Raw genomic sequence first — 19,849 nt, forward strand, 5'->3', positions numbered from 1 at the left:
AATGTCTTCGAGCTCCCTAGGCTGCTCCTGAACAGTCCAAGCCATTCTGATTCTTCATCCTTGGGCTGTAACCTGTGTTTTCCTCTCAGGAGAAGTTTTTGGGATCTTCAATTTGTCCCCAGTGTTTGGAACTTTCATGATGATATGCTTTGTTGTTGATCAAATATTCTTTATAAATGACTTTCAAAAGGCATAGAAAAGGTAGAAAATGGGCATTGCATATTGTATGTCTCTGGGTCAGTTTATAAACCAAAGTTTTGGGATTTTTTTTAAGTAAAGAAATTAGCATTCTAAATATTTAAACTATTCAAACATCTCTCACACTAATTTCATACATTTACAAATATTTCATACACTTCAACAAGAATATAGCCAGTAAGTATTCTCAGAGGTATCTCTGAGAATAACAAAGTGTCTTGGAATAATAAAGTGGCTGGAAACATTACCCTAGGAGAAAAGATAGCTATCATAATTTAAAAAAAATTTTTTGCTTCATTGGTCATTTTTTTAAAAGTCAATTTTACTTTATTTTTTTCCAACACCATTCATTGGTCACTTTATAGAACCCATCCTGAAAGTATAGACATTTAGTTCTTAACACTGCCCCATGTTGTGTCCAATGGCCAATGTTATACCAACAGGACCATGACTATGCTTAAAGCACTAAGAGAGCACGAGCCCATTTCTATCCTTCTCATAGCAGTTTCCAGCAAAGGATAGTTCCCCATACCTTCAAACATTTTATAAGATCTCAATTGTTTTGCCTGTTTTTAGCTAGGGTGGTATAGAGGCTTTGGAATCACTAGCTGAGAGACTCTGGGAAAAGAGACTAATTTTGCTTTTAGTTACTTTCAGTTGCTTTTAGTTATACACAGGGCTGCTGGAAGAATGCATAAGAAGGCATACAAAGTCTGGCACATGGTCAGTGGTGAACTTGATAGCTACTGCTTGAACTTGAACTTGAAGACATCCCATGTCACTTTCCTTTCCGTGGGAATAGTCAGATCTACGCACAGCTACGCGAAGTCTTTGTGGACTTGAAACGTTCAGCAACCATCTAGAAGCTCTGGCCAAGGAAAATGACTAGCTGGAAATTTTAATTGGTCAGGAGACTCATTATTATTATTTTCTACATTTCATTTCTCTAAAAGAGGTTTTCTCAAATCTATGTATAATGGTTACTATAAAATGAAATTTTTGCTATGTAATTAGTAGGCTTTAGTCACATATTTCCCCCCTAAACATTTTTATAACTACTCTTTTGTTTTTAAAAAGTCCTCTGTGAAGGACATAAGCATCGTCTCTGTGGAATCATTTTTGGAAAATAACACTCCTTCATCCTTCATATTTGTCACCCAAACCACCTTACGCTCAGTGGTAAGGGGTCTAACTAAGGCTCTAACTACACAGTCTAACCAGTTATAAAAAGCAGCTTTCACAGCGGCTTTGAAAATTGACACCCCATGGCCCAGAATAAATGGTGATAAGCCCAGAATAACTGCCTGTTTGTCTGTATAACATTCTCAGCGTCTCTAAGACATACTGCCCAGTTAAAATACCACCCCATGCTATCTTTTCTGCCAGCACATGCACACGTTGGCTCCCGCGGACCTTAGCCTGAGCATTTCATGGGCTGCCGCTCTGTGTCCCCCACTGAGCCTGCACGCTGCCATGCACATGGAGAATCCTATAAATACATTCTGATTGACTAATTAATTGGCTACCACTCACTGCCTTTCCCTCGCCTGCCCACGTCCTGGCATAATCTCAGAACAGGTGGAAAGCCAGATTTTCATAGGAGAAATTTCCATGTAAAAGAAGAGACTGGATTAGTTTTTCCTAATCTAGTTTTTAAAACCACAGTGGCTTCCTCCTGTGATTTAAAACAGCACACTTGCTCCCTCTAATGTGAACCTTAGGCTTTTCCATGGCTCCGCCTTCTTTTTTAGGATTTCAAAATTTCTAAAACTACACATTGTCCAAAGGTTGGTTGTTTTTTAAAACTCTTCACAGCAAGTTCTTAAGACAAGTAAGGCAGGATGCTACTTTGGTAACTTTTTCAAGTTAATAAAAGGGCTGGGTCTCAGGGTGTCCAGGTTGCTAGTTTAAAGCTCTCCTCACTAGGCCAAAGGTGAAGAAATAATTAATGGTGAGAATTTCTCTTCTGATTCTGTATGGGAGACTCAGGCCCAATGGATTCCAAAGATCATGAGCCAAAGATTAACTAGAAAATAGATTTGAAGCGACAGGAAATTGAAGACTTTCAAACATTTTCTCGTGGCGAGGCTGGGCAGCTGGCTGATAGGTGAGCTCTCTGCACACAATGAAGTTGTCATAGATGACTTTCTCTATAATTCCACCCTATTTAAAAAACACTTGTTAAACGACCGTCAAACTACTGTCCTAGATTGCTAAATTCTCTTTACCATGACTATATCCGTTACTTTTCTTTCTTTTCTCGGGGAGCTACCGATCACGGGGGGAGGTGATCTTGTGATTCACTATTACAAACTGGAGAATAGTATGTAGAGAAAAACAAACCATGGTATGTATTGATCCATTCAGTGGCTGGCTCGCTGAATATGCTTGTTTCATTCATTTGGTTAGTCCCCACATCTGCTAAGCACAGTGCTCATATCTAGGAGATCAGGAATGATTAAAATGCATTTCCTGCCCAGCTGTAGCGGGAGGGGGCTGGAAGCAGACCTTGCTCAGTGAAGCCAAAGAGTTGTTTCACCAAGATACATTCATGTTGCCAAGGTGCCCCCCTTCATACCTTTTACTTACTCCCCTACAGAGCATTTCTGGAGCCAGCTTCCCACCAAACAGCCAAAAAAAAATTTTTTTTAAAAAAATCCACTTTTTCTTTTTATTGGAAAGAAGTTCCAAGAATTACAGGCAGGAAAAGAACACTTTAAATTTTTCACAGAACTGGAGAGAACATATCTGAGATCCTGATTGGCAACTGATTCCTCTAAAGCCTCTAGTAATGTCCCACTGCAGAGAAAAAGAGCAAATGTTCGGCTGGATTCAAAAGCACCTCACCCCAGGTCTCTGTACCAGGCCAGGTCCCTGAGATCCAGCCACAGAGATGATCCGCCCCCTCCCATACATGCCCCCCAATCTCTCCTCTATGCTGCGGTTCTGCTGTTTCCACTGCCTCAAGGGTCCTTCCTGGCACCGCTATACTCATTTTCCAAACCCCAACTTCTCTGAGAGGTCATCTAGTGTCCCACAAATCAGAGGTAACTTCCTTTGAGCTATTAACTTCTTGTGATCTTCATCAAATCCAGAGTAGACTACAGAAGATAAAATAAAAAACCGCATATAGAAATCACCTCCTCATTCCATTTGCCCTCTGTACTCTGGTGGTACCACTTCTTAGAACCACCCTGATCAGTCCTGTAATGTAAATATTACTCCTCAAGGATGGAATTTCTGAAGATAAGAGGCCAGGGTTTATAACTTGAGGTAGTAGGAAAAGCATTTCTTGGCATCAGAGAACCTTAATTTGAGACCCTGCCCTTTAATTGACATCCCACATGACTGGGCAGATTACTGAACCTGTCTCGGTCTCAGTTTCTCACTTCCAAAACATCAACTCATTCTTTCTCCATTCACTGACTTAAGAAAATTGTATATGAATATTTGAGCTGTGTTCTGTGCTGGTTGCTGGGGCTACACAGGTAGATGAGACTCACACTCTGTCCTCGAGGCACCATGATCTCCTTGAGGAGAGTACAGTTCAGCTCCCGGGGACAGGCCAGCACTCTAGGACACCAGGCTGCAAGGAACTGGGTAATTTCAGCAGGAAAGAGCCCAGTGGGAACTGAGAGCCTGGGGGAATCTAAGTATTCCTTGAAGGCTGGCTCTGTGCCTTGACTTGGGGTGGTGGGACTGGGTAAGGACAGAACCATAAAACCATAGGCTCTGAAGGCTCAGTGGGACCAGGACAGACCCCTATTTCCACTCCCCTATCCTGAAGTGAGAACTTCTTTAGCTAAATGTGAGGTAAGGACTCTTTGTGGAAATGCAGATCCCTCCCCAAACCCTACTATGACCCTTTCTAGGCTCCAATGCTGTTGGGGAAGCTCTTTCTATTCCTATGTCCCCACACTGCTCTTATGCTCTTGTTTAGGCTACTGAGGAGGGAGAGGTCAAAGAGGTGCTTCTAGGAGTTCCCCAAGGACCACATCCTGGCACTGGGGAAAGGAGAGCCATGGAGGCCCCTGCTGGCCAGGCTACCATAGCCTGGGCAGGGCTTTCATGGACCTTTTGTTCCTCCTTAAAGTAAATGTATAGCTCTCCTTGCATCCTGAATATATAAAGAATTTTTAAACTCAATAATAAGAAGACAAACACTCCAATTTAAAAATGGGCAAAATATTTGTATAGACATTTTCCCAAAGGAGATATGCAAATAGCCAACAGTACATATAAAGATCCCAACATTAACAGTCATTAGTGAAAGTGAAATACAAATCAAAACCACAAAATATCACTTCACACACAGTAGGATAGCTACAACAAAAAAGATAGATAATAACAAGTGCTGGTGAAGCTAAAGAGAAATTGGGACCTTCCTATATTGCTGGTGGAAATGTAAAATGGTGCAGCTGCTGTGGAAAACAGTTTGGAAGTTTATTAAAAGTTAAGCATATATGGCCATATGACCCAGCCATTCCACCTGTAATTATCTACTCAAGAGATACAAAAACATATGCATGCACAGAATAATTTGAATGCAAATGTTCACAGCAGCATCATTTATAATAGCCAAAAAAGGGAAACAACCTAAATTTCCATCAATGGATGAATGGATAAAAGAAATGTGGTATATCCATTCAATGGAATATTACTTGCCAATAAAGAGGAATGAAGTAGTGATACATACTACAACATGGATGAACCTCAAAAACACTACACTACTTGAAAGAGTCAGAGACAGAAGACCATGTGTTCTATAATTCCATTTATAATAATATCTAGAAAAAAACATCTGTAGAGACAGAAAATAGGTAAGTGGTTGCCTATGGTTGGGGGCAGGAATGCAGAGTGACTGTAGATAGGTACAAAGTTTCTATTTGAAGTGATGCAAATGATTTAACATAGGATTGTGGTGGTAGTTGCACAATCTGTATATGTATTAATAATTACTGAATTGTGCATGTAAGATGGGTGAATAGCATGGCATGAAAAATTTTAGCTCAATAAAGCATTAAAAAACAAAAAATAAGTGCTTCTCCTCTTATAAAAGTATAGCTGAAAACCTATTAAATCTGAGTATTCTAATGCATCTCCCAGCAGAGTGATAGGTGGTAACTAAACTTAGCCAGAGACTGCTCTGAGAGGTCACACTCCTCTCTCCTGGAAGTAGTTGTAGGGGCCAAGATAGGGGATGGAATAGAGTGGCAGTTCTCACTGCTCCTCTCTCTTCTCTGCATCAGGATTCATTGGGAGGGGTTGGGCCTCCTAAATGCAGATTCCTGGGTGCCACTCTCAGCAATACTAATTCAGTGGTCCTGGGTATTGCCAGGAATCTGAATTTTTAATAAGTACATGTCACAGTATGTGACCCCACACTCTGAGAAGCCCTGTAATAGAAAAGTGCACAAGGATGCTGTGGGAGCATGTGGGAATGGGATGGTCAAGAAATGGTGTACTCAACTGAGTCCTGGGATGCAGGGAGGCTACTAAAGTTTGATTAGGAACTAAACTAAATCTCAAAACAATGATGGTGGATTGAAGATTTGAGAGATGTATAAAATAGGCAAAATGTGAGAAAGGATTAAATAGGATTAGGAGGGAAATGGAGAAGATAGGATGTCTTAGAAGTCTTGCTCTGTGGTAGGGTGGTGTCAATAAAAGCAGACATAGGGAACAGAGGTGGCTAATGAAGAGAAGCAGCTCAGTTTTAGATGTGTGAGCTTCAAGTGCCTGCAGTGATACTGAGATGATAGCCAGCAGCTGTAAATAGAAATCCAAAGTTCAGGGGACTTCTGGATTGGAATTGTATTACCTACCTAGTTATAATAACTGCCCCGGGATTCTATGGAAGATTAAAGGAGACTCTGTGAACTGTAAAGTGATGCCTAAGTGCTGTAATTTATCTGTCAATGCTCCTCAGCACTCATCATCATGATCTGTCCCCAGTGCTCAATCTGTGAACTATTATTACCTGTGTTACCACCTCTCCTGTTCCCAACCACAACGACCATAACATCTCACACACCACTCTTCCAAGACCATGCCATAGAACAAATAAACTGCAGAAATGTTATTGACTGAACATAAATGGGAAAGCATCTCATATGGTCAGTTATTTCTCACAGCATAACCAGAAATATTCTACTTTATTAAACCGTGTCATTTCAGTATTAGGAATGCCATTCTCTCTGGAATAATGAAGGTCAGAAGGTTTGTGGACATTATTTCTAATCTCAACTTTCTGGCACTTGTAAGATTTATATACAATTGAATAACACATTCAGCAACTCTCTTAAAAGAAAAACCCTAAGGATCAGTTCTGAAGTGCTGGGCCAGATTTGCACGTGGACATTTTTAACCCATGTGACTGTGATCATTGACTTAAAGTAGCCAGGCAATGGATTTGGCCCAGGCGCTCTCCTCCAACCCCTTTGTGATTTTTCATGTGTCTCCAGCCTCTGGGTCTACTTTCGGACTTGACTTCGATTTATGACTTGTAACAAAATCAGTTTTCAAATAGAGTTGTGAGCCTCCCAGAGATGAGAGGTTCTTCTTTGGACCTGGGAGCCCAAAGGAAATGAGAAACAGATAAAGGGCAAAATGGAAAGAAAAGAATGGTGGGGGTGTGGGGAAAATGGAGGGGGAAAGGGCATAAGGGAAGCTATGGAAAGGAGGAGGGAGCTACCAGTGACATCATGAAGGGATAAGCCCGCTGTAGCCTGTCTTTAAATTGTGTTCAAAATGCAGAAAAGCAACTCCCTGACTCTGAAAGAGGAACAATAGCAGATGAATTGAGGAGAACCACCAAATCTTGAGAAGGGAATCCATCTGGGAGCGCATTTCTGGGTTTTTCTTTTCTCTCCAGAGTTGTCCCAAAGCTCAGAACTGTGCAGGGGTTGCAGGCAAGAAAAACTCCCAGAGAACCCTCCTCTCACTGGCCAGAAGACTTGGAAAGGAGGCCCCTGCAAATTGAGAAATGTGAGGAAAAGACCAGGCTTTCTCTTTTTCCTGTTTTTCTCTCCCTTGAGTGGCCACAGTCACAGAACTGTGTGGCATAAGCAGTTAAAAGTTTCTCCAGAAGAAACTTGGTCTTATTCCCTAAGATCAAGAGAAAGAGGCCCTTGTGGTTCAAAAAGTGTGGGGAAATCCCTGTTTTTTTTTCCCTTTCACTGTTCTCAGAGCTTTGCCTTGAGGGTGACTGTAGTCTATACTGCACTGCCGTGAGCAACTAAAGCTTCAAGAGAAACCCAATATTTCTGGCAGAAGATCAGGAAAAAGGCTCTTAAGGGAGAGGAGAGTGTAGGAGGAATCCCAGAGAGGAGGGAACTGAAGAAGGGGATCCCCTGATTGTATGCATGAAGAAGTGCAGCCCCTGGTTTCTCCCCTGGGCTATGCAGAGCTGAACTATGACACAAGCCACTGTTCAAGTTCCAGTCTAACCCTTAAATTGTGCTTCAATGAGTCCCAAAACAGCACAGCAAAAGCTTTGAAAAATGAACTGATGTTGGAACCATTGCCCACAGAATGCAAGACAGAACTGGGTTGACTGCCTGAAAGACAAAAAAATATTAGCATTTAAAAAGGATTCAGAGTCTCACAACATAATACTCAAAATGTCAAGAATTCAATCCCAAAATGTTTGATGTGCAAGGGGTTGGGAAAATGCCATCAATTTTCAAGAGAAAAGACAATTAACAACTCTAAGATGATAATTGAAATTATCAGATTTATAGGAGCTATTTTAACTGTGTTTCAGGAGATAAAGGCAAACACTCTTGAAATGAATGGAAAGATAGAAGTTCTCAGAAGATACACAGAACTTATAAAAAAGAAAAAAGTGAAAATTTTAGAACCGAAAAATTCAATAACAAAAAAGCACACTGGATGAGCTCAATGGCACAACACAGAAGACAAAGAGGTGTCAGTGAACTTGATAATATATATATTATCTAATCTGAAGAACAGAGAGGAAAAAAGATTGAACAATGACAACAAAAAATGAACAGAGCCTAAGAAGCTTGTGGAACAATAATAAAAGGTCTAATATTAGTGTCATTGGAATCCCACGTGAAGACAAGAGATTTAGGTAGAAAACATATTTGAAAAAATAATGACCAAAAACTTCCCAAACTTGGTGAAGGCTATATATTTACAGGTCCAATGATAGTGCTATCTATCTAGTCACTATACACATACACGCATGTGCACATAATACCTTACAGTGAGCGCCTCCAAAGGGGAGAACAACAAAAATGAGTAACGTGAAGCTGTAACTGCCTAAAAAGCAGCAAAATGTGATGAGCTCTCATCTGCTTTTGAGAGGTGTCCCAAGTACCAAGACCTTTACTTCTAAATGTCTTCCCTAAATCTAGGAGAACAAGGAGTCATTAGAACTATGTCAATCAATAAATTGGTTCATCTACCAACATGAAACTTGCAGAAAGCATTTGTCACATTACAGACCCTTGATTTTTGGTCAGAAAACAGGCAGGATGAGCTACAAAAAGATTTTTAAATTTGTATTTGTATGAAACTTAAAAGATTTTGTAAAACTCTCTTGCACATTTTTATTTTTTATTATTTCATTTCATTTTATTTTTATTGATTTCAGAGAGAGGAAAGAAGAGGGAGAGAGAGAGAGATAGAAACATCAATGATGAGAGAGTCATCGATAAAGCCCACAACCGGGCATGTGCCCTGACAGGGAATCAAACCCTGATCGCCTGGATCCCAGATTGACGCTCAACCGCTGAGCCATGCCCAGCTGGGCTCTTGCACATTTTTAGATAGACATATACAAACTTTCACTAAACCATGAATAGTTGTAAAGAATGTAACTTCCAGCACCCTATAAACACTGACATATAAAAGTAAAACTAACCAAATCAGCGTTGCAAGCACTGTTAAAGGGCCTGCTGTAATAAGAAGTTGAAACAGAGAGAATGAGAAACATAGGCATAAAGAAATAAAATGGCAATAGGTAAGTACCTATCAATAATAACCTTAAATATAGATGAATTAAAGATCCCAATCAAAAGGCATAGGGTAGCTGAATGGATAAGAAAACGAGACCCAAATACATGCTGTCTACTAGAGACCCACCACAGAACAAAAGACACACAGGCTGAAAAAAACCCCAAAAACTTCTGGAGGACTTTAAAAGAGAGACTGACAGCAATACAGTCAGAGTAGGGGACTTTAACACCCCACTGACTTTACTGGATAGATCTTCCAGACAAAAAAATCAACAAGGAAATAGTGACTCTAAATGACACACTAGGTCAGATGGATTTCACATTTACAGAACATTCCACTCCAAAGCTGCAGAATAGGCATTCTCCTCAAGTGCACATGGAACATTCTGAAAGATAGACCACATTTTAAGACACAAAACAAGTCTCTACAAGTTCAAGAAGACTGAAATCATATCCAGCATCTTCCTGGACATTTACACAATGGAATACTGTGCAGCTGTAAAACGAAGGATCCCTTACCCTATGAGACAGCATGGTGGGACCTGGAGAGTATTATGCTAAGGGAAATAAGCCAGTCAGAGAAAGAGAAGTGTCACATGATTTTACATGTGGAATCTAATGAACAAAATATACTGATGAACAAAATAGATCCAGAGACATAGAAGCATGGAACAGACCGACGAATCTCAGAGGGAAGGCAGGGGTGGATGGGGAGAGATTAACATAAAAATTTATATGCATATATGCATAACCCCTGGACACAGACAATAGTGGGATGAAGGTCTGGAGAGAGGGGTACACAGAGTGGAGGGGATCACTGGGGGAAAAAAGGGAATATATGTAATAATTTCAACAATAAAGATAGAATTTAAAAAATAAAAGTAAAACTATTTTATCATTCACTGAAATATGTCCATAGAAATTCATCACCATTCATTTTAAAAGAATACATAAGCAGGCTGCTCTTTGAAAGTCATAAATTTTGCATAATTACATTTCTCCTTAAAACTTATATTTCCATTCTTCTTTCCCTATAGAAGTTTATCCTAGTTTTATGTATTTTGTGCTTTAATGTATTTTATTCAATATCCTATCATACTTTTTTCTGCATCAAAATATGTATATACACTTAAATTTAAGTCCAATGGCAAAAATGCTCTTCTGATGATTACCATTGTAACTATTATTAGAATGCAACTTATCAAAATAGTACAAATATTACAAATGTTGACAAATAATTACTAAATGTAAACAAAAAGTAAATTTTTATTGGAAACTCCTCTCTTTTAAGTACTTTAATTTTTCAATTATTTTATGCATATGTGGATGAGTATTCATACTACTAGGATGAGTCAAAATTGAAAACCAATTTGAGTCTTAATTTTTGTTTTTATCAATGGAAAAGCTAGGAAACTATTCACATAAGAAGATGGGAATAGGTGAGATTTTGTAATAGAAATGTCACTCAATTCTCTGAACTCTTTCTGAGTTATATACTAAACATCACATAGTGATGAAATATAAAAAATTATTTTAACCATCAGTGAAAGGAAAAGTTGAGGAAGAATGAAATTTAGTGAGGGCCCTATCTATTCATCCATCTGGGTTATCCCAGCCATTCATGGTCTTTGCCTAGGTAATTCACAACTCTGAACACACAGATATTAACTTGTAGAAAATTTATAGTGAAGCAAGTAATTAAGGAATGCAAATAAATTTTATCATGTGGAAGTTCAATTGACTTCCCTCTTCAACTATGAAGAAGCCAGTGCTACATCTACTAAGTAAATTCATTTCAGCATTCCTATCAACGGTCCCTTTTGATTACAGGCTTTTCTGGCTCTCTCATTTGTAATGTTTAAAAATGTCCTTTTTTTTATTTGTATGAGAGGCATGTTTCATCTTCTCCTAAATTTTTCCTTTAACATCAGTTTACAATTTTATTAGATTACCTTCGGTTTTGTTTCACTTTTTTAATCAAAGATTTAGAAAACACATGATTTGCAGTGTCGAGGAATTAGAATCATTGACCTTCTCACCCCTAAAACAGATATTTTGAAATGTCCCCCCTTTTTTGCCCTCCCCATGCCCTAGATTTTTACATCCTTGGACAGGGTGATTTAATAAAATGGGTTAGAGACAGGCCTTTTAGTAAAATGGACTAATAAGATAGGTTAGCAACAGGCCTTTCTCATGTAAAGTGAGAGAAAGGTGATTATAAAAAAGAAGGTGGGAAACACCTGTGTGCATGTACCTTTGGAAGCCTCTGCATGTAGTTAATGTACATGGTTTGAAGATTGTTAGCCTAAAATAGGAAGCATAAAAACGAGTCCCACCCCAAATTCTATGCCACCAGGACCCATATGCATTAACAACCCTCTTTTCAAAGTTTTCAGTTACTGAAGAACTTGAATTAGATCAATGTTCACCTTCCATTCAGAAGAGACACCTAGGGAAGGGGAGCCTGATGAAGGGAGAAGCCATTAGGAAGCAGGGAGAAGGATTGGGGGTGCAGGGCTGTCCCCAGAAGGGGTTTTGAACAGCCAGAGGGTACTGTGAGAGTGTGTGAAATGAAGGATTGGGGAAAATAAATGGAGGAAAAATAAAAATTCAAACTTTAAAAATTTGTGTCCAAATACTTGTGAACCTACATTGTACTCCTGAAAATATCTACCCGCAGCTTCTAGCATGCCAAAAGAGGGTGCCAGGAAAAAGACTGTTTAGCCTGATGCCAAGCAACCACTTAGATGGACTTTTCCATCAACCTACCAACTGGGCCAAATATCTGAGCTTCCTGCCACTTGAGAGAGGTGAGCAGAAGTACCAGACAGTGTTCATTAGACGAAAAGATCACCCTTATATCACACTGGTCCCTTACCTACACACTCCGGGCAAAATAGAGGCTTCTAAACTCAGATTCCATAAAATGGACACCCCCCAACTACATTTCAGACTATAACCAGACTGAAATATGCATTCACCACTGAGAAGCCTCTTTTATCTGGTTCTGGAAAATACGATCGGTCAGTTTTCTTAGTGTGATCCAATCTGACTGGTCCTTGTTGTCTTAAAGTAATCATGTTATCTTATAAGAATAAAGTGATTCTTCTCTGAATAAAACTACATAGAAGCAAGGTTGGACCTAACGATGACAACCACCTAAGCAGACCCTTTGAGAGCTATGTTTGAAACTTAGGCCATCTTCTGTTCTATCTTAGACCAGATCCTTCACTGATACTCATCTTTGCATCCTGTGATTCTCACTGTGTTGGGCATCTAACAGTCATTCGACGTGGATGAATGAATATATAATCCATGGATTCCAGAGTGTCTCTGGATTTCAACGTGGACTGATGCAAAGTAATAAAGGTCACGTTCTCATGAAACTGAGTGCAAGTATATGCACAAGACAAGCAACTACAAGGTCTGTACTACAAGGTCTGTCCTTAGAGTCTCCAGCCTCTGGCTTCTCCAGGGACAACCGTCCTCTTCGATATTGCCATTTAAACCACCTCACTTCTACTTTCAGTCTCCCAGAACCCTCCTGCTCTGCATTACCCCTGCCTATCAAAACAAGAATAATTTTACATCAGACTTTTATATTGTAGAATGGCCCTTACATTCTGGGAATCTGGGGCTAACCGGAACCTCAAAAGCTACCTAATTCATCCATTTATCACATAGTTGTAAAATTTTAAGAATTAAGGACTGCTGCACCTTCTCCACTTGACTAAGCGGTTAATGAGAAACTAGGATTATTAGATGTCTAATTAACTTCATGGCAGATGAAGACGCAATTGTCATATAACTGAAAGTTTTTTCTGGTTTTAAACAGCTTGCCATGTCTGTCCCTTTCTATATAGGGCTGTATATTGAGACGGAAACAGCCCTACTGCATATTTTCCCAATAAAAGAAGCCATGTTTTCTCTTAGTGGGAAAGGCCCTACTAAACAGAAAAACAAAGTAAGACGTAATCCTCTGGAAATAGAAGCTCATGTAACAAAAGGACAAATACTGCATGATTCCACTTATATGAGGTACCTAGAACAGGCAAATTCATAGAGATCGAAAGTAGAACAGTGGTTCCCATGGGCTGAGAAGAGGGGAGAATGGGGGTTTATGGTTTGATGGGGACAGAGTTTCGGTTGGGGATGATGACAAGGCTCTGGAGAGGGATGGTGCTGATCACTGCCCGACTTAATGAATGCACTTAATGCCACTGGATTAAAATGCTAAATTTTATGTTATGTATATTTTACCACAATAGAAAATAAACCTTTAAAAAAAAACCCTACAATGTTCCGTTCTGACCTTAGGTTGCTCTCCCTCCTCCTGAGTAAAGTGGACATATCCTGAATAAATGGCAAAAACTCACAGCCTGAATCTCGGCACATCTAGAAAGTGTCCAAGGCTAAAATGCCAGATTTCCAACTGGCTTGTTACCAGAATAACCAAACTAATCATGTTGGAAACATTGGAGTACCCAGCAGGATACCATACAAGGAAAACGTTAGTGGAGTTCAGTAAACACTATGTGCCTTGCTTGAAGTAATGTTCCTGTCACTTAATAAAGTTGTCCTCCATCCCATCCTAAACCCAGGAGATATGAGGGGATGAAGGTGCTCACAGGGGATCAGGTTAAGTGGTCCTGCTATGAAATTCAGCATTTAGATTAGTATTTTTCCATACTTCTTAGGACATGAGAAAACAGGTGTTACAATTAGAATTTAAATTACAATAAGAAGTCAGGCTCTCAGCTCTGGTCACTCTATCTTGGTTTGGGGGAGTGAATAAGTTGGGTAGATGCCATTAACCTGTAAGTCAGAAGAACAATCATCTTTTGTCTTTTTGGCATTAAAATACATGGCACATTCACATCCACATGGAAGAACTCTTGCACATACGTGCCAAGACATGTGAAAGCTTTCAAATCACACTCTTTGTAATAGCAAAACATGGGACCCAGCCCAAATGCCCATCAATAAGAGAATGGGTAAATAAACTGGAATATCTGACAACAAACACTATATTGCTACATGCAACAATATGGATAATTCTTAAAATATAATGTTGAGTTTTTAAAAGTGAGAATATTATATATACCCATTTTATAAGTCAAAAATAAGCAAATCTAAACAACATATTGTTTAGGAATAGATACATATGTCATAAAACTGTTTTACAATAAGGGAATGATTAACACAAAATTCAGAGTTGGGGGGGCAAGAGATGCGCACAAAGAAAGATGCAACAGCGCAGGTAACAATCTAGTTCTTTTCTTTCTAGCCTTCTGTTTGTTTTCTTTAACAGTCTTATTAAGAGATAACTCACATAAGATACAGTTCACCCATTTGAAGTGTACAATTCAATGATATATGCAACCATCACCACAGTCAATTTTAGAACATTTTCATCAGCTCGAAAAGAAACCTGGTACCCTTTAACTTTCACCCTCTCTAAACGAACCCCAACCCCCAGCCTGAAGCTACCACTAATAAATTTTCTGTCTCTATAGATTCCCCTGTTCTAAACATTTCCATATGAACAGAGCTATACAATATGTGGTCTTTTGTGTCTGGCTTCTTTCACTCTGAATAAGGTTTTCAAGTCCATACACATTGTAGCATGTCTCAGTACCTCATTACTTTTTATGGCCAAATAATGCCCCATTGTATGGCTAGACCACATTTTATTTATCCGTTCATCAGCTGATGAGCATTTTGGTTGTTTCCACCTTTTGGCTATTATGAATGGTGCTGAGATAAACATTTGTATACAGGGTATTGTGTGGACATATGCTTCCATTTCTCTTGGATAGATATACTTGGAAAGAAACTGTTTTTATTATATGATGACTCTGTTTAACTTTTAAGGAGCTGTCAAACTGTTTTCCAAAGCAGTTGCACCATTTGCTATTCCCACCAGCAGTGTATACAGGTTCCCATTCCTCCACACCCTCACCAACACTTATCAGACTTTTAAAATCTAGCCCTCGTAATGAGTGTGAAGTGGTATCTCACTGTCGCTTTGATTGCACTTTGGTGATGAATGAGGGTGCTGAGCATCTTTTCATGTGCTTATTGGTCATTTCTTTGGAGAAATGTCCATTCAGGTCCTTTGACCATTTTTATACTGGGTTATTTATCTTTTGATTATTGAGTTGTAAGAGCTCTTTATTTTGGATGCAAGTCCCTTATCAGATATATGCTTTTAAAATATTTTTGTCCATTTTGGGAGTTATTTTTTTTACAATTATCTAGTTCTAAAGCCCTAGCTTTAGTACTGTGTGATGGGGTCACAGGTGGTCATTAGAATATAATGTTTATAGCTTACATAAACTTAAAACATTATTTGTATTTATAAAATTTTATATAATTGATAAAGACAAAACCTCATGTATAAAGATGTCTGTTACGTAATATTCAAGACAAACTAAAACACCGTAATGCCCAAAATAAGTTAATGCTACTCTCGAAGACACTTAACTGAGCTCCTAGGTGTGACGTAGGCACTAGGGGAATCTGGCTCATTAATCCTTTCAAAAGGTTCCTCTCCAAACTCTGTCACATGGTGGGTGGGAGTAGCAAACTACTACCAACAGGACAATGCTCTCCCCTCCCCTCCTTTTTGTTTCTCCTCCTCCTCTCCCAAGCTAAGAATGATTTTTACATTTTTAAATGCTTGGGGGGAAAAAAGAATAGTTCCTTACTTGTGAAAATTATATGAACTTCAAATTTCAGTGTCCATAAATAAGATGAAATTCAACCATACCATTTCTACATGTATTGCCTATGGCTGCTTGAACTACAGTGGCACAGTTGAGCCATTATACTAAAGAGACCATGTAGCCAGCAAAGCCTACCATCTAGCCCTTTACTCAAAAAGTTTATCAAACTTGACACTATATTGACAAACTGACTTCTCGCTCATTAATGAGCAGCAAAGCTATTTCCTACTAGCCAAGACCAACTTGACAGTCACCTCCACAATTCTTCAATTTCTTTTTCTCTTTACTTTAATAAATATTTGCATGACACCTTGATTCTAATTTTATTAAGGATTTTTAGATCTGGGGTTTCATCGAATAGTCTTTCCTTGCAAAATATGCAATTTCAAGAACTCTTGATCCAGCCACACTCAAGCTACTGAGTTAATTATTTTAACAAACTTTTCAGTCTGCTCATTACAGGCCCTGAGTCAAATACTGTTTGGTGCTATAAGAACTACCAAAACCCATCCTTGCCCTCAAGAGGCTTACAGTTTAATTAGTCTCTAGTCACTGTAAGAACAGTTCTCCCAAAGATCACTCCACTGTTGTAATCTTACATTAAGTACCCCAGAATTCTAAGGCATGTTGCCTAAATTAAAAGAAATGGTTATTCACAGTAAAGAAATAGTGCTCTGCAAACAAGTCTGGTAAACTAAGGTGCATGAGTCCCACTGGCTTCTGCTTTCCCACGACTTTAGAACCACAGGTTGGGGATCTTTTTGCCAAGTGTTCATCTCCCTCTCCTTTGACCATTTGGACCTGATCCTAGTTCAGTGTCCTAAAGGCAGTCACCCATATTCACTCATTGTAAAAAATGCACCAATTCAAATACTGCCAACACCTGCAGCCTATGATTTGTGATGAGAATAAAGGAAAGGCCACCCGCCTATGGGATTATGGGCCCTAAAAGTGATGCCAGCGCGCTGCTTCCCTGAACCACCTCCACCCAAAGCGGTCGGAGACCCAGCGGCCAGGTGCCCTTTCCACGCTGTCCCTCAGTGCCTCAGTTGCCTTTGCGTTTTTATACAGTGACTCATCGCCTCAGGTCTGGTTCAGCAGAGAAGCCAGGTCCGGATTTTCCCCGGCACTTTCTGAGCGGGGTGGCTGTGGTCAGACCCAGTCCAAACACAGCCCCCGCCCCGCCCCCACACAGACCCGCGCGCGGCTCGGAGCCCGGCGGGCGGACCCCCGCAAAGTTAGAGGAGCCAGGCGCGCGCGGCCGCCGCCGCCAGCCCGCCGGCCGCCCGCACCCACCTTCTGAGCGGCCGGGGCGCCGCGAGCCGGCCGCGGCGGGGGCAGGGCGCGCCGCTGCGCTGACCCAGATGGGGCGGCCGCCGCGCCCGCGCTCCGCCCGCGCTCCGCCCGCGCGCAGGGGCCCTAACCGCCCGGCCCGGCTCCCGCCCGCGGGCCGGCCCCGGGTCTCGGGCGTCCTGCCCCACCGGCGCCCACACCGCCTTTCTTCCCCGCGCGCCGCCGCCGCCGCGCCCCGGCCCCTCTCATCCCACCCGTTGGGCTCAACTTCCGAGCGCGGGCGGCGGGCGCCCCCCGCACCTGCACCCCCGCCCCTCCCCCGCCGTGGCGGGGCCCGGCCGCCCCAGGATTACCTGCCTGGGTGTGCCGGGGTCTCGCCCTCGCGATGCAAATCCCTGTTCCGCCACTCGCGCCCTCCTCCGTCAGCCCGCCTCCCGCCTCCCCCGTGCGCGCGGGTGTCGGTCACGCCGCGCCCGGGGAGAGTCGCCGCGGCTTCCGGGAGCTCCAAATACAGACGAGCCGGGGGGAGAGGGAGCGCGGGGCCGCGGGCGGGGTGGAAGTAAAGGGGAGCAGGGCCGAGGGGGTGGGGGGAGGAGGGGCAGATGGGCCGTGGGAGAGGAGAGGAGATGGAGACGCGGAGGAAGCGAGGCAGCGCCTGCCAAGCGCCGGGCTGTGGGAGCGATGAAGTCACCGCATCAGGCGGCATCGCGCAGGAGCCTGGAAAGATCCGGGGCGCTCCTGGCTGGAGGAGCCGCAGCCAGCCTGGACCTCACGGACTTGTGCGGAGACCTGACGGTTCCTTAGGGAGCAAGAGGCAACCCTGCTTGTCCAGGGATAAAGACCCTGGAGGAGAGGGATGGGCATCTACCGCTTCAGCCGGGCACCGAGCTCAGGCTGCGCTCGCGTCTTGAAACGATATTTTTAAATATATTTTTTAAAATTATATTTTACATACAGCATCTTTAAAAGATAGAAAATGCGCCCGGTTATTTAAAAACAAATGTCCGCCAAACAAATCTATTCCTCAAGTGTGTATTTGTGGCCATTGTCCCATTATATATTGATTATAATTACAACGTTGGAGGCTTTTTACTTTTTTACCCAAACCATTAGAAGGAAAACATTGATTTTTCAATTTTCATCAGTTTATTTCAATCTGCAAAAGTGGACTTGAAGCTCTTTGTTGAATGGATGCCAGGAAAATAATTACAGAAAGAGAGAAAAGGGGTGTGTGTGTCTGACTGATACTTTTTAAAGCAAAGTTTCCAAACAAACACAAAGATGAATTAAAAGCCAATATTCTGTGTTGATGCTAAAATCACATCTAATTCAGTTCTGTGCATTGCAAGCCTATTCTGACCCCACAGGACACAACTTGAATGAAGGTCACTCCTATTACACATTGCTCTTGGCTAAGGGTGGTGAGGAGGGGCGGCTCTTTGCATATATGCAGAACCTGTGCCAGCCTTGCATTAGGCACTCAGTACATTTATACTGAAAAATGAATGAATGAATGAATGAATGAATGAATGAATGAATGAATTTAGAACATTTATGTTCCAGAAATATAAAAAAGAATATAGGACCAATTTGTGCAGGCTCACAGGAAACTTTGAAACATTCAGTGTAATCTGACTTCCCCCCTAGCATTAACTTCAACAAATATTCACAGAACATTTCCTTTAGCTAAGTATATTTTGCACTGGAGTAGAAAGTATTACGGAGTATAAAGGTGGCTAACGCAAAAATCCTTCCCTTAGGTTTATAATATAGTAGGAAGATGAAGAAAGTATAAAAATAACCACAGTGTAAGGAAGACTGCAAAAAAATGTCCTGAGAGAAGTCTGAACAAAGTTCCGTGGAGGTGCAGAAAGGAGGGAGGTGGCATCTAGCACTGGGGATCAGAGAATTTCTCCTGGTGGGAATAAGAGTTGAGCCTTCAGGCAGAAATAAAACAGGAAGGGCGGATGGTGGAGGAAGGACACACGAGATGAAAGGAGCGGCCGGGACTCAAACGGGGGAGGTGACAAAAGATGGAACATGTATAAAGGACAGTCAGTGAGCTTAGCTGGAATGAAGAGCTGTGGGAGCCAGCTCTGGGAAGGAAGGATACGTCCCAGTTGGTGGATGCCTTCAATCTTAGCCTAAGGTGTTCGAACCCCAGGGGGGAGGCAGTTGGGGGGACTACTGACAGTTTTGGAGCAGAATTGTGATAACAATGGTTACTCGGATGGTCCTATCTAGGACTGGAAAGCAATACGAGGCAAACAAAATTCCTCCCAATCTTTCAGCACTCCTTGAGATTCCAACCCAAACCTGCCTTCCTCCTTAGCAGATGACCTCACCTGCCGTACAGGACCCGCCGATGCCACATTAATATAGATGCATTCGACTTTTCGCAAAACTCCTACCTCAAAACTTCTCTCCCCTCCCCTGTCCTCGGATTTCATTTGAATTTCCCCTTCCTTGCCAAAGCCAACAATATTCTTGTCTTATTCCACCTTGGGCCCCTATTCTTGCATATGAGCCTCCCCATCTCCATTGATTTTTGCCCCCCTGGATTGCAATGAAATTGCAACCAGTCAGGGCTGTACCAAGAGCTGATGATACGGCAGACTCTTGGAAAAGAAGGGCTCGTCACTGGAA

General features: G+C 41.5%; 1 protein-coding gene across 1 annotated transcript in view; it reads right to left on the minus strand.

Annotated features, from left to right (window-relative positions):
* Positions 1-17,591, minus strand: part of CAP2 (cyclase associated actin cytoskeleton regulatory protein 2) — a 119,459-nt gene extending 101,868 nt beyond the window's left edge. The window contains exon 1 of the mRNA XM_087820024.1: positions 17,557-17,591. The gene's annotated coding sequence lies outside the window, so the exon portion shown is untranslated. The remainder of the gene's footprint in view (positions 1-17,556) is intronic.
* Positions 17,592-19,849: the final 2,258 nt, after the last annotated feature.

Source organism: Miniopterus natalensis, chromosome 9 (assembly GCF_054644295.1).
Source record: "Miniopterus natalensis isolate mMinNat1 chromosome 9, mMinNat1.hap1, whole genome shotgun sequence".
NCBI classification, from domain to species: Eukaryota; Metazoa; Chordata; class Mammalia; order Chiroptera; family Miniopteridae; genus Miniopterus; species Miniopterus natalensis.